Raw genomic sequence first — 13,270 nt, forward strand, 5'->3', positions numbered from 1 at the left:
AGTTTGAAGGTCTGGCAGTAGATGTGTAAAATAACATATAGTCTGAGTTGATGTATTTTTTTCATGCTGTTTCAGACCACTTATGTGTCTGATTATTGGAAACTCCACCAGTGTAGGCTAAAAGTCAATGGTCAACTCGATTGTACATACCATGAATTGACCAGTGAATTTGAAAGGTCTTTGCAACAGGGTATCACAAGAGGTACTGCAAGACTACCATAACATTCACTCTTACGCCAAGGAGTCAAGCGATGAGACGAGCTGTGCTGAGTTCAGCTGAGCTCATCTGATCGTGTGTTTTCCTTCCAAGGGAACAGTCTCTCCCAGCCGAAGTCTGATAACCACGGCTGATCTGCTGTGAACAGGTATGCAGTGCACTAGGCCTCAATAAATTCTATAGCCAAGTTAGCCACTCCATCCTCTCACAGTGTATGCATAGGAGCAGTCTTTAGGGTGATAGGCTGCTAGGAACATCCTAATTATGTTAGAACTGTTCATTTTATTGGTGCTACTAGCAACATGCATAAGTACTGTTTTAATTATATTATACATTGTTTTTACTCATGCTAAACAACAGAATGAGACTGCTGAAATAATATGCTTTTAAACCTGTATAGTGTATTTCCTTAGTGCAGCACTTGAGAGTGCTATTCTAAAGAAAGAAATGGGGTTTCATTTACCACTGCATCCCTGAATACTTTGCAGGTCTGTTAGTAACCCAGAAAGTACAGCCACCATCCACAACAGCAGGTTTGCTGCCTGGGTTGTATAGGGCTACTATACACTCGACTCGCCTGCGCAAGCAATGGGGCACTGAACTCAGCCCAGGCATCCGTGGGTAGGGAAGCCAAACCTTGTTGACCTGGGACAGACTCTCAGGATACAAAACACAGAAATTCAGAATGATTCAAGGACTAAATATCCCATTTGGATAGATAACACTTTGATCCATTTTGCAGTAGAAAAAAGTTCAGAGATCAGCCTTACATTTGCTCGGTCAGTGATGGGTAACGTTAGACTTTTTTAAGTGAGGCATAACAGACATAAGAATGTTTCAGGGCCACAGGCAGATAGCTCTGTTAGTGCAAATGATTTATGGTTTTACAAACTATCTTGTAATGGAGACTGCAAGAAGCATCTAAAAATGTGCTGGGTAGGGACCCAAATGTAAGGCCAATTGGTCTTCATGAGAGATACAATTATTAATGTTCCTTTGGTATCATGCTGACATTGATCAATGAGCTGTCTTTATCTTACTTAGACCAAGGTCTATGATTTTACAGTTTTTGATTTTGGAGGCATATCTTTCCTATGCCTCGCCAAATGGGAACTCTGAGACTTCATTGGCTCCATTGTATGAGGCCTGGAACCGTGGGTCTTCGTAGACCCTATTCAGTTGTATAGAGATCAGAGGATCCCATGAGCTTACTACAAACACTGTTAACAAATGCAAGACTTTGAGGAAAAGAGGTAGACATACCTGCAGGGCAGTGGCATAATGAAACTTGAGGATGCCCTCCAGCAAAGTACATGGAGAGGGCCCCCTGAAAGGTACATGAACGTGACACCCCTAGCCCCGGCACACCACCTACCACTTTTGCTGAGGGGGCCCCCTGAGTTCAGGTCCCCATACCACGTAGGCTGTGGGGGCTAATGTAACACCACTGCTGCAGGGGACACTCCTTGATCTTGAGGCCACATTGTTTGAGCAATGGAAAAAGGAAAAAATACAAGATCATCAGGATAAGGATAAAAATTGTGTCAATATTCAAATAGCAGTCAAACAGAAAAATAGCAAGGCGTTTGTGAGTTTAATCGCCAAAGAAACAGGAACATGGATATCCCTGCAAGTTTCTCCTGTTCCATCAGTGGAGAGGGAAAAATATATCCATGAGTTATATAAATCAAACATGAGGCAGGAAAAATTAATAACCAAGCCATTCTAGCCCCAACAGTGCGCAAATAGTCCACCATATTAAGAACACCAGCTCCTCTGCAGCAATAGGACCCTACAAGATCCCGATCAAAGTTCTCCAAAGCAACCCAGAAGACTGGAGTAAGTTTTTGAGCTCCCCTATATTCCCATTGTTATGCCACAGGGGAAATTACAAAATCATGGCGGGGAGCATGGTGATTCCAATTTCAAAAAAAGGATCCAGGACACTTCCCGTAATTATCGACAAATCGCCTTGTTGTGTGCCATAGGGAAGACCTTCACGGCCAGTGTCCTGGAGCATTTGAAGGACTGGGCTTTCTCACGTGCAGTGATCCCTAAGACTCAAGCTGGGTTCCGTCCAAAACACTCCGTAACCGACAACACTGCGGTTCTACAAATGATCATAGAAAAATATGTAGTGTCAAAATCGCAGGTCGTCTATTATGTTTTTGTTGACTTTACAACAGCTTTTGACAGCATAGATAGACCTACACTCTGGAAGAAGCTAGAAACATTAGGAATGCCTGATAAACTTCTTGAGATAATCATATCGAACACACAGCAACATGGTGCAGAATACAAATGGGGAGAGCGAAGGGACTTACCCCACCAATAGCTACACCAAATGGTCTGAAGCAAGGTTGTCTTTTATCCCCCATTTTATTTTCTCTTTATATAAGTGACCTCCCAGACTGCTTTATAAAAATTAACAACTTCCCCCCAAAATGATCATCTAGTAACATACATATTTTGATGTACGCTGACAAAGTGGTTATATTAGATCTCACACCAATCAGCCTACAAAGAAATTTACAGGCCCTCACCAGTTATAAAGAGAGACTTTTTTTAGTGCCAAATATATCTAAAACAAAAGTAGTAGCTATTAGAGGAAGAAAGCAATTTACTAAATGTAACTGGTCACTAAGGGAAAACCCATAGAGGTGGTTAAAGAATATACATACCTGTGGCGAATCTTCACACAAACACTACAAAATTCCTCTCATCTTCAGCACATAGAGCACAAACAGACGCTCATGTTGGCGCTCTGCAGCGTTTACACTCCTCCTCCTAGAATAGACATTTTTACTACCTTTAGAGGTGTATAGTTAGAAATTCCTCCTATTCTACCATATGCCTTGGAATACATCCCAATAAAAAATTGCCATCCAAAAAAAGTAGAGAATATCCTTCGTAAATTGATAAAAGTCAACCAAGCAGTTCCAGCTCAATGCTTTGTACCTCGAGCTTTCCCTAGTTAGTTCGCACGCCAGAGCCATTTCTAGCATCATAAAATGGGCTTATAATCTCCTACATGCCGAACAGGAATCCTTATTGTGTATAAAAATGGAGACCTTTAGGAATGAATCATTGCAATATACTTTTAAACAGAATTTAAATACAGGACTTTACTTTTTGAATTGCACATTAGCGCTTCTGAAATCCTGGAAAAGTTACGATTTTGATGTTGAACACTGCTCTCAACTAAAACATTATAAACAGTATGCAGAATGAATGGAATATAAAATCCAGCAACGTTATACTTGTTTTTCCTTAGTTCACGGGGTCCGGCGTTGTATTATTTTATTACGGCTAGGGATTTTACCATTAAAAGCTTTAACATCTAAATGGAACACCTGTGAAATTACCACCAGCACTTGTGATATATGTGACGGAGGAGTGCAAGACTCACCACATGTATTGTTTGAATGTCCAAATCCGACACTGGTCGAGGCCAGATGCCGATATTTAAACCCTATTCGTACCAGACACAATATAATCACTGTACAGTGCCTCATATTGCTTTTTAAATTACCAATTCATTTTTATGTTATAACCTGCATACATTGTTTAAGAGTTTTTTTAAAACTGTTTTGATGTGGTCACATTATTATCGTTTTAACTGAAAGTATTTTTTATAATGTGTTGTCCTCAGCAGAGGACTAAATCAAATTAAATAGGATCTTGAATGAATGATGATGGTGTTCATCACCAGTCGTCCGAGCGAGAGGTCCAAGAGCCAGCTCCCCAACTAATCCAGACTCTGATCTCATACTGTTAACCAGGACTGGTTGAATTGGGCTGGCTCAGCGCTAATTCAGGCACCGGGGGCCTGCGCCTTCTCTCCACCCGGCTAACACAGCTCGGGTTGGAGAGGGTTAAAGTGTGCCTGTCAGACTGGCCAACGCAAGAGAAATGGCCAAAGTAACATGCACTTTATACTGGTGGAATGACCACAATTACTCTGACCTGCTGCCAATCAGCAGCAAATGCCCTGCCCCACTCTCACACTCAACTCAGGCCTGAAGAGGAAAAAATAAAATGACGACAGAGTCATTTTATTACCATTTCTTTTTTTACTTTTGCTGCACTCGCAGTATGTGGGGCGATGCTCCTCTGCCCAAATGGAGAAGTTGCCACTGATCCTCCATACTGGTAACACAAAAAGAAGTAGGGACTAGAGCTAAGTTAGAAAGCAGGAGGTCCAGTACCCGTGGTCCTATAGAGTTAAATGTATATATACTAGGGGGGTAGCTGTTCCTAAAAAGAAAGGGAGGGGGGAAGGAAACCAGAAAAGGGTCACTAAGACCATCCAATTGGAAGTCAATGTAAGTGAAAGGGGAATTAATCCTTGAGTATTTAGTGCCCTCACACACCCTTGCAGGTGTCATGCTCCATCATGGAGCGTAGCTCCTCTTGGGGGTGGCACTGCAGTCCCTCACGGGCCCCGCAAGAGGGCTCTTCAGCAGAGATCTTTTGAGGAGTCGCCGCAGTTGTGCATGGGGGTGTGTGGGCCTAGACAAGAGAGGTGAGTGAGTGTTAAAATGACTAAATGGAACCCTGAACCTAAGTTTTTATTCACGGGTCCAGATAGACAGTTAAAAACGAAGTGGATCCTGGAGCTCCTCTTTGGAAAGAATGTAGAGGGCGGACGTATAACTAACCGCTGCTCTCAAGATGTGTGCTGTGGTGTCAGCAAGGTACAACTAAAATGGGGTCATCATGTTTCGCGCTCAGTGCTGATCCAAAAGGGATCCTATTGCGCTTTGTCAGGACCGGTTAAGGAAGTCAGAGTATAGTGATGTCAAAAGAGAGGAAAAGCAGATTCCATGGAAAACCTGTGAACCTGTGGTACCTTGATTAAAGGAAAAATGCGTCCAAGCGCTGATAGGCACTCTTATTGTAGGAGCATATACCCAACCCCTGGATTCTCGAGGAAGGGCTACATCGACAACGTCTAGGTTGCAGGCCAAGGAAGTTTGCTCGCCTGTGTATGGGTGGGAAGACCTACCCCTCCTACGTCGGATGCCGGGATGGAGCATATACCGATCCTCCATAACCAGAAAGAAAAATCATGTATTTATCCTCTGTGCGAATGAAGGCCTTATAAAAACCAGTAGTCACCTTAACAAGGGTAAAATTGAACGGTCCAACAATGCAAATATACATATGACATACAATATAATGTGAAGTAAGATACTTATACTATACAGAAAGGGGGGGGGGGGTCCTCCAAACTCTTTAGAAATCGGGATGGACACTGGAGGGAATACATAGGGGGGATAATCTGTGCCTCTGTATCCTAAATAGAAGTGAAATTTTCCTTCACGCTAGCTAGAAAATGTTTCTTTCTATGTTAGGACCTGAGGTTTGATTTCGCTTACTTACCACCAATGAGGCCAACTGCTCCGTTTGCTTGAAATGGAATCTCTTAAATCTGGAATCTGTTGACCAATCCACAGTCCTTAAGATAGCTTCCCATCTATAGCCCAAAATGAAGGCTTAGGATGCCACAGCCCACCCAGTAGAGTGTGTCCTGAAAATGGAACACCATCAACACCAGCCTCCTACATCATCCATTTAACCCATCTGGCCATGGTGGTTGTGTATATTGCCCTGTGGGGTTTCGTAATGGAAGTCAGTGGCTGGTTTACTCCATTACGTCTAAGCTCTTGAGACACACTTTTGTACATTGTAGCCGCTGATTAATTCAACCCTGAATTATAGCATACATGAAGATACACCTTACTTACTCTACACCCCAGCCAATATGAGGGGAGCAACTCTAACAAAAGTACCCCTGTGGAGAAAAAACACAAGTATCACAACTTGAGGTAAAACTGTAACAGTAGAATGCTAGGTTTGAATGCGCGCATCGGCCAAATCACAAGATGACCCACGCGATGCCTTCAGATTCAATTAAACAAAAGTCGAGAGCTTTGGCGGCTCAAAAGCCTCAGGGACCCTTTGCGATATGGGGGAGACTCCCCTCAAGAGGGGGAGCACTCCCATTTAGTGTCACCCCGAGCGAGCACTGATCGAGGTGTGGAGCGTCCTTTAGCACCACAGCACAAACTGCTGGCAGCAGGAGGGCACTGTGAAATGAACTCACAGAGGTGATCGCCAATGATTAATTGATTCGGTCAGTAAGCATGCGATGCCAGGTACACAATCAAAACATTATTGCAGACCGAACGTTAAACTGTGAAGAGATAATGAGCAGCAAAAAAGAGGACAAAAGAAGGATGACTGTTAGACCCTGAGGGGCATTAAGATTGCTTACTGGGGTCACGTTTTGTTGATGACACAATGTGGTTGTTCATGTGAGTTGCAGCTTAAATTTTTGTTGCTGTGAGTTTTAAGCATAGAAAGTTAAACAAAATCAAGCATCCGTCCTGACATAGAATTAAATAAGAGGCTAAGAAAAATGTGGAGCAGTTAGCAGGAAATGTATGTTTCATAAGTAATAAAAAGCCACAACAACACAGTTCACAACTCGTCTTAGGTAAGCCATTGACTTGAAAGAATTTCAAACTAACTCCAAGACATAGTAGGAATACTCTGGGCCATATTTTCCAGGACTGGCGAAAACTGTTAGTGGCAGTTTTCTTACCGCTGTGTGCCACTGAAAACTATCGCCATGTTAGCGCTGTATATACAAGCCGTCGCTACATGGCGATAGCTTCAGGGATCGGCGGCGAAAACTGCCGCTAACATTAGCGTGATGGGAATAGGGATTCCGGAGTTAGCGGGCGAAAACCAACGTCATGCCCATGAGCCAAATAAACGCATTAATGGTCAGCCCAGCATGAGTGTTTTTGCCTATGTTGGAAAAAATTGCCTATCAATCAACCTCCAATAGAAAACAGGCAAACTAAACAATGAATGCTGAATGGAGCAGCTAGGGCCAAGTGCAGCACACATCAACAACCCCCTCAAGCCACCCAACATCCAGTATGACCAGGATGAAAGCCCGGATGCCTCGCAGGACCTGCGCCTCGAGCCTGGATGCCTCGCCGGACCGGCGTCTGGAGCCTAGATGCCTCGCTGGACCTGCGTCTGGAGCCTGGATGCCTTGCTGGACCTGCGTCTGGAGCCTGGATACCTCGCTGGACTTTCGTCTGGAGCCTGGATGCCTTGCTGGACCTGCGTCTGGAGCCTGGATTGGGATGCGGAGGAGCTGTGGAGTCGCTGAGCTATGGCGGTAGACATTGAGGTGCGGCGATTGCCTGTACCTAGTGGTGAAGTCTGGCAGGTCGCATGGAGACACATTGCTGACCTGTGTGAGAAGACCACCTTGAGCTCCTTGGAGCTGTGAATGGTAGAGGCACTCCTGCGCACCAATGTAGGGAGGTCTGCATCACATACTACGATCCACCATTACACCGGGGTGCACAGAAGGGATTAACAACGGTGGGCGGCGCCTCTCTGCATCACAGACCGGATGATGATGCGCTGGCCGGATGCTGTGGAGGGTGAGGCTCCTGAGCTGCGCCGAACTTGTGTGGCGGGAGTGCTGCAACTTCACGCCTAAGGGGGCCCTGCTGTAGCCACTGAATTGGGAGGTTCACCAGTGGACTTGTCGGCGACTGCTGTATCCAGGCTTGTGAAATCCCACCTGGCTGAGGCTCCTGCTGGCTGAGTCACAGATTTGGAGAGAGTGCAGCAGATTGCCCCACAGTGCCAATGTATAAGTAAGGAGAAGGTGGGACGCGTAGCGGAGGAGGCCCGGGGGCCGAGTTGCCTAGGCCTAGCACCTGTAGATGACACAATCCCCAGTGGCGGCTCATCCGCTATGGCGGAAGAACATCTCCCCACTGATTTCAAGCAGTGCAAGAAGAGGAACAAGCATTGGCATAGCCAATAGGTCACGCTTTTGGGACCTTATAAGTATTTAGTTATGCAGCACAATATCCTTGGTGCAACAACATCAACTGTTGCATGGCTAAACACTTATAAGGTCCCAAAGGTGAGACCTATTGGCTATGCCAATGCTTGTTTTCTTTTCCTCGTAACACTCCATACAGTGCTCGTGGTTTCAGTTCACTTGCTCTGTTCTCCCTCTCTTTTTTTTATGCAGTTTTATATAGCATGAACCCCACCCCAATGTATTATTAAAGCACTTTATATGAGCACCAGTTACTCTGCACAAGACCATATTCTTTTTTGTAGGAGAAGGGAGATTAAGTAACTTGCTGAGTTGCCCAAGATCACAGGATATTGCTCCAACACTGAAAGAATGCTTTACGTGAGTGCCAGTTACTTTATGCAAAGGACACATTCTTTTTGTATAAACAGGGAGATTAAATGATTTGCCCAAAATCACAGGATGTTGAGCCGGCGTCAAGACTTGAACTGGTTTACTAGCTCTGTAGTCGCCAGATCTGCGCGTGCAAGCCACAGAGCATCCTCTGGTGCCATCTGTTGTCTGTGAGATAAGGCTCCCAGGCTTGCAAATTAAAAATCGGCTGTCCCCCATTGCATCCCAGCAACGAGTTTTAAAGCTCCACCTCATGTGTGTGACTACATCGTGCAGACTGTGAAGCTGCCACACCTTGTGGCTTCAGTTCTGCACATCCGTCAGCCGAAAGGCTCACGGATTTGTGGTCCGTGCTTCCACATCCCGAGTGATGCAACCCTCTTTTACTCAGCAATACCACACATGCTACATACAAAACATTTTCTACACCATAACAAGAGACTTCAATGGCTTAATAAATGTCTGCTGGGTGCACTGCAAGGTGAGAAGGAGTGCTCCCTTAAGCAAGAGGTGGCTGAATGAAAGCTGTAAATGATGCACTCTCTCCCGCAACTGTAAATATTAAGTTGTGACTGAGATGTGCGCTACTAGTAGCATTGGAAAACAAGACGGGGTGACGTTGAAGAGCGAGAGGAAATGAGAGATGTACACATGGGATGTCGAGGAGGGAGAAACAGACAGGATGGATTGGGTGAGAAGAGAACACTGGATAGACGAGGCATGCGGAGGAGCAGGAGACACGTGGATAGGGGTGGGGGAGACTGGATCTGGGGGCAGAATGAAACTGGAAAGACAGGCATGGGAGGGGAGGAAGATGGATACACAGAAGACTTAAGAAAACAGAGTGAAAACTATAGGGAAACGGTAAAACTGGAGAGGCTGGAGGTGGGCACGGAAGACACAAATATACAGATGGAGGTGAGGCGAGAGGAAGAAACCCTAGGAAGCTGGGGATGCAGACATTTAGAAGGACATGGACAGGCCACACTTGGGAGAGAAGGCAAAGTGATCGATAAGCGGACACTGTACCGACACATGGGGAGGCTGAGAGAAATAGGGGCGGGGAAAGAAGGAGAGAATGCACATGGGGAAACGAGCTTTGAAGAGACACACGAAAGGGAAAGAGAAAAAAACGGGCGGCCGTGAGACACGCTCTGTGGTGGGGGAGGGGAGGGGTGAGCAAGATAGAGAGGCAGAGTGAGGCAAGGGTATGCCCAGACGTGGGTCCCTTGCTCTCCATGCCACTGGAATCAAGCTATGCTGGCTGAAGAGGGGTGAAACCCCGAAACCGGTCCTAGGATGCTTGTTTCCAGTCCAGGGAGGACCTGGCTTGGCAGTTCGGGCTGGACTGTTCCCATGAGGCACAGGGTCAAGACTGATTTGCATATGGCTGAGTTCAAACTGGAACGGCATGGTGAGCAAAAAAACGATGGATTTAGGCCGAGATCTCTGTACTGGGGTGAATGTATGACATTGTTCTGCATTCTGTCCATCAATTGTTGTTTTTGCATTTTTCACCCCAAGTGGGAAGGGTATGCCCAGACGTGGGTCCCTTGCTCTCCATGCCACTGGAATCAAGCTATCCTGGCTGAAGAGGGGTGAAACCCCGAAACCGGTCCTAGGATGCTTGTTTCCAGTCCAGGGAGGACCTGGCTTGGCAGTTCGGGCTGGACTGTTCCCATGAGGCACAGGGTCAAGACTGATTTGCATATGGCTGAGTTCAAACTGGAACGGCATGGTGAGCAAAAAAACGATGGATTTAGGCCCAGATCTCTGTACTGAGGTGAATGTATGACATTGTTCTGCATTCTGTCCATCAATTGTTGTTTTTGCATTTTTCACCCCAAGTGGGAAGGGTATGCCCAGACGTGGGTCCCTTGCTCTCCATCCCACTGGAATCAAGCTACCCTGGCTGAAGAGGGGTGAAACCCCGAAACCGGTCCTAGGATGCTTGTTTCCAGTCCAGGGAGGACCTGGCTTGGCAGTTCAGGCTGGACTGTTCCCATGAGGCACAGGGTCAAGACTGATTTGCATATGGCTGAGTTCAAACTGGAACGGCATGGTGAGCAAAAAAACGATGGATTTAGGCCCAGATCTCTGTACTGGGGTGAATGTATGACATTGTTCTGCATTCTGTCCATCAATTGTTGTTTTTGCATTTTTCACCCCAAGTGGGAAGGGTATGCCCAGACGTGGGTCCCTTGCTCTCCATGCCACTGGAATCAAGCTATCCTGGCTGAAGAGGGGTGAAACCCCGAAACCGGTCCTAGGATGCTTGTTTCCAGTCCAGGGAGGACCTGGCTTGGCAGTTCGGGCTGGACTGTTCCCATGAGGCACAGGGTCAAGACTGATTTGCATATGGCTGAGTTCAAACTGGAACAGCATGGTGAGCAAAAAAACGATGGATTTAGGCCCAGATCTCTGTACTGGGGTGAATGTATGACATTGTTCTGCAATCTGTCCATCAATTGTTGTTTTTGCGTGAGGCTTAATGAGCCATGAAAGAAAGGCAGATGGCGGCTGCGCACGTGCACGCCTCTGGTAGCACTTTGAAAACCCACTAACTAAATGTCTCGCGGCGCATGCGCTGGCTCAGGCGAGACCTAAAAATCATCACATGATGATAACTTCCTGATGTAATCATGCTATGTTTCCTTTGAGGGCAGGAGGGTGGGTAGGGCTGCTCCACTCAAGGAGCAGGGCAGGGGTGGAGTGGCATGCCCACTCAAGTGCTCAATGACTGTTTGGTCTGCCCACACAGGCCTCCTAAAGCTGTCAAGCGCACTGTCCTGTTCGCAATGCAGGCTGCATTACAGCCTGCATGGAGAACAAGCCCACCCCTCCACCCCCTGGCTAAACACCTTGTCCCGGCACCAATGACCAATCCCAACGGCGCATTGCAGCATTCTGATTGACCTAGGGGAGGGAGCCTGGCTGCCTACTTCCTGTTCCTGGATGCAGACTCAGGAGAGCAGGAGCAACAGAGACACAGGACTCGGGGTAAGATTTCTCTCATTTAAATATTTACAACACCCGCTTACACACCCCCCCGCGTCCACACCCCGTCCAGTGTCCTTTCCGGTGTTTCTCACCTCCCACCTGTCCAGTACCCCCCCACAGCACTTCTCAGCGCAGCAGGCGTACCACTGGTGTGCCAAAGGTATATATGAAGTTACGATGTATACCATTACATTGCATTCCATTGAAATGCATACTAATACTAGGCATATTACAACAGTAGGGAAGATTTTGGATAGCGGAGATGTAAATATTACTATTCCCACATCAGTGAGTGCAACCCTAAAACTAACCCTTGCACCCCAAAGCAAACCCTGAACCCGAAAATTCATATTTGAGCCCCCACAACATACCCTAAAAATCATTTGACCCAAATGCACATCCCAATTTTTATAATTTACCCCCTAACACCCCCTACATTTCATATTTTACCCCATAATACACCCCAAATTTCATCTCCGACACCTGAAAACCCATACCCGCCCTTAAACTTAAAACTATCCCATCACTGACCGCAAAAAGCGTTGAAATGGAATGTGATGTAAAGGCACCTGCGTTGTTGGGGTTGCATTGTAAAGGCATTACGATGTAATGCCTGCATTGTCATTGACATCTCCTGTGCCAAAGTCAAGCCATAGGCAAGCCTGTCTGCGTCCGTCTGCCCCTGGAACGTGCTCAGTACCAAGCACACTTCCTCTCGGACACTCCACCGCTACAACGCCAGCACCCTCCTCACCATCAACCCTGGACGCCACATCGCCTGCCAGGACTAACCTCTGTTCCGGACCGGACAGTGCCATCGCCATAACTGACAGCTACTAAATCACCCACAAGGACCACCCCGACCATCCAGGAGGAGGCATTGCCATCACCTACAGAAGCACACTCCGACTGACCACGCACTCTGACGACCCAACGGTGACCATGGAACACCTCAACTTCCAGATCCGGACCAACCCCAAGCCCATCTCCTGAGGCATCCTCATATGCAGGCCCCCCCCGGGCCATGGACCCCCATTCTCCGATACCATTGTAGACCTCATTGCAACCCAGGCGCTCTCCTCCACCGAAGATATCCTACTCAGTGAACTCAAGTTCCACCTGGACAACCCCAGTGACCAGAACACCACCCTCTCCTGGGGAAGCTCCCCAACATCAGACTCAAGCAGCTAGTCACCGCAGCAAGCCACATAGCAGGACACACAGTCCAGCACGTCTCCTCTAACAGCGGGATCTTCAATGGCAGCCACACCACCGGACTCTCCTAGACCAACCATCATTGTATACATCACGTCTTCACCATACTCACCCTACACCACGGCTATCATCGCCCCCCTCGCAGCTGGATCAAGGCCACCGAAGAACATCTTGTCAACTCCCTCGGCACCACAACTCCACCAATGCTTACAGACGATGACACCGCAGCATGCAACCGCCACCGATGGATCTCCAACTGCGCCGACTGCCTGGCACCCCTCAAGAACGGCACTGGGTCAGTACCCTACGCCTGCCTGGTGGCAGGCGTAAGGGTGACGCAGTGCCACAGGGTTAGGATGGCTCCATGCATTGCTGGAGTTGCGTCATGGTTGTGACATGACTGCAGCACTGCGTGACTTTAGCGCAGACAGATACATCAGAATTCCAGACGTATCTGTCATTACTTGCGTCATGGAGCGCTGTCCCGTGAATACAGTGCAACCATGAAAAGTGTTGTAACGCTGTTTTGTCGCAGCGCTGCAACATTTTTTATGATTGAGGCCCAGGAATGCACACTAGCT

This window comes from Triturus cristatus, chromosome 5_1 (assembly GCF_964204655.1).
Source record: "Triturus cristatus chromosome 5_1, aTriCri1.1, whole genome shotgun sequence".
Lineage (NCBI taxonomy): Eukaryota > Metazoa > Chordata > Amphibia > Caudata > Salamandridae > Triturus > Triturus cristatus.